The sequence below is a fragment of the Bufo bufo genome, chromosome 8 (assembly GCF_905171765.1).
Source record: "Bufo bufo chromosome 8, aBufBuf1.1, whole genome shotgun sequence".
In the NCBI taxonomy this organism is placed as follows: Eukaryota; Metazoa; Chordata; class Amphibia; order Anura; family Bufonidae; genus Bufo; species Bufo bufo.
The window spans coordinates 208,018,380-208,021,602 of record NC_053396.1 but is presented as its reverse complement, the minus strand read 5'-3'; the positions used below and the strand labels follow the sequence as shown (position 1 = coordinate 208,021,602).

The following is a 3,223-nucleotide window of genomic DNA, read 5'->3' as shown; positions in this document are numbered from 1 at the left end:
CGCAGAATACAGGCACATATATTGACCAGGTGCTTCGCCCCTTTGTTGTGGCCTTACCATCATATCTAAGGGACACTACTGATCTCCTTCAGAGACTGGAGGGGATCACTATTGAACCAGATATGTGGTTGGCCTCTATTGACATGGAGGCTCTATACACATCAATCCCTCGTAATAAAGGTTTGGCAGCTGCCAAATACTTCTTGGACTCAAGATCTAAAGATCTCTCTGATCATAGTCATTTTGTGATCCAATTGTTGAATTTTATTCTTACCCACAACTATTTTGTCTTTGAGTGCCATTTCTACCACCAGTTCAGGGGTACCGCGATGGGCAGCCCAGGTGCTCCCACTTACGCAAATCTACTCCTGGGCTGGTGGGAGGATACCATCGTCTGTTCTGACTCCTTAGTCCATTGGACCAAATATATCACCCTTTGGTCCAGATTTATTGACGATATACTACTCCTGTGGTCAGGCACTAAAGAGGATTTCAAACTTTTTATGAATGAATTAAACTCCAAACACATTGGCCTGTTTTTTGCGTCTGAGCTCCAATGTGATTCCATGACTTTTTTGGACACTCAGATTAAACGGGGAGAGAATAACTATCAAGACAACCCCTCGTTTACTGCGATGGGAGAGCTTCCACCCAAACCCACTAAAAAGGGGTATACCAAAGGGGCAGTTTTAGAGAATCCGCAGAAACTGCTCAGAGCAAGGTGACTTTACATTGGAAGCGTCCAAATTGTTTAATCGTTTTAAACAGAGAGGCTATCCAGATTCGTGTCTCATTGGGGCATGGAGTAACGCTAATTCCGTCAATCGTTCCTCTCTACTCCAACCTCCAACTCACAAGAAACAATTAGGGTTATTGGTACCTATAATCTAAACAGATTCGTGATATATTAAGCCGATATTGGTCACTATTAAAAACTGACCCTGATTTGGACAAATTTCTCCCCAACAGTCCAGCCATTACTTTTAGACGCGGACGTAACATAAGGGACACACTTGTACATAGCAACATAGAGGCCCCAGAGACCAGCACCTGGTTACAAAACAGGAGTATGGGTACTTTCAAGTGTGGGAAGAGCAAAGCGTGCCCCTTTATCTCCACGGGTAATACATTTATGAACAGTTCTGAGACGAAGACCTATACAGGCAACACTGTGGGAGTAGTCTATTTGGTGCAATCTCATTGTAGATTGAAATATGTAGGTAAAAAGTCCATTATCTATACTGGGAATACCGCATTACCAATATTATATTGGGTATTAAATAACGTTGGGGCCTGTAGCCAGCCCCATCTCTATATAATGGTGGTATCCCCTTTAATAAGTTTTACCTTTATAACTTATTTATTACTAATCTAATTTCCTGCACGTTTGATCTTTTGTTACAATATCAGCTCACCGATCCCCGAAATCATATGGCTAATAGATGATACTAATAGGAACTCCGTTCATGTGACTACCTACAGCAACTTGGCCATGCCAATTTAACTCCGCCCTGCTGTGGATACAAGCAGATGCGGTCTATGCACGTGACTATATTCCGATCACGTGATTGTTCACGTGACACGCCGTAATAGCTGGCGGTAAGCATAAGAGATGCGACGGCACAGTAATGGCCGCTGACATCATCACGGACGCCAGGAGACCCTTTCTCACCCCGAGAGGTGGCGCAGCTCCTTACTATTCTGTGTTTCATCCATACACAGGTACAAATTGCTCTACTACTTTACTTTGGCTATCACTGTCATGTATGTGGAGCTGGAGCTAAACTCTGGCTGATGGTCTCTTGTATATTACTCTATAGGTGGCCGCCATGTACGCCCATTGCCGTTCTGACTGACCCACTGGGGTGATCTGGTTCCTGCACCACATCATTGTCTCCTCCCATTTTGCTGACAACTGATATCCATATAGCAGGTCTCCCCTAGAATTACAAAGAGAGACTGCAGAGATATCGGACATTATGATAATGAGCTGATGTTGATATCGATTATATCAGTTTGTTTTTTAACTTTAAACACAATAACTCCTGTTTTATATATCTAAATGTTTATTTGCCACTTCTTCAGGTCTAAGTTTTGATCTGGTCCTGGTCAAGTATTAAGTCAAATGTGTCCCCTGATGAGCCCAGTGACAGCATGGGCGAAACGCGTTGGGACGACAACGACGACGTGAATCAACACGTCGTTTCTCGTTAGAACATCTATTCTATATAATTTTCTAAATCAGGATCGGTTTATAGGAGTTGTTAATTTACCTATATTCATGATTTACTTCATTTTTCTGCAAGTTTATGTTTTTCTTATTGTGTGCTACTCATCATTGTAGTAATAGTCTTTCTGGTCAGCTTACATTAGCTGGTAGCTTTTCCCTCCATCAGGGCCATCCTAGGGCGCTCGGGAGGCTCCTGATACGGGGTCGCCCCTATCGGGGCGGCTATTCTATTTGCAGGCTGTATAACAGATATGGGGCCAGTTCTAGGGTCAGAACCCCATAGTTTACTATACTTGGTCCACACCTGCCTATTGATGTCCCAGATCATTGAGTATTAACTCATCTAAAATGTATGGTTTCTTTCCTTATTTTCTTTTTGTTTTGTATAATATAGGCTATTTGGGTTTTTAATGGTATATAATAAAGGCTATGTTTTAAGGGTGGTAGTCTGTGATTAGTGATTTTCTATATACCACCTTTCTATATTGTACCCACAGACGGGTTTTGTCTGAACTGTGAATCCTTGTGCAGGGGCCATGGAAATCTTGGCTGTATCGTTACAATTTTAGTATATGTGCTGCTGAAGCAATCACCTGTGGACTGGGAACTTAAAGTGGCCCTGAAAAAAACAAACTAAAAGTGGCCTCATGTTGTAGGTGGGTCCAAATTGACAGAAGGTGGGGCATCAGAAGTAGGAGCAGCCAGAAATTCTGTAGTGCAGCTAAAAATACCACCCCAGGAGAACCAGATACCACAGTGCAGCACAACATACTGACACCCGCCCCACAGTATAAGGCCTCATGCACATGCAATTTGCGGTCCCCAATGCACGGGCAACAGCTGTGCAGCGGCCGGGATGGATTGAGACCCATTCAACTTGAATGGGTCCGTGATCCGTCTGTTCCGCAAAAAAATAGAACATGAAGTGAATGGGTCCGCATCTGTGATGGGGGAAGCACACGGCCGGTGCCTGCATATTGCGGACCCACTGTT

At 43.5% G+C, this 3,223-nt stretch overlaps 1 pseudogene; it reads right to left on the bottom strand.

Moving 5' to 3' along the window:
• Nucleotides 1–2,723: 2,723 nt before the first annotated feature.
• On the bottom strand, nucleotides 2,724–2,823 carry LOC120978314 (annotated as a pseudogene).
• Between the last annotated feature and the right edge of the window lie 400 nt (nucleotides 2,824–3,223).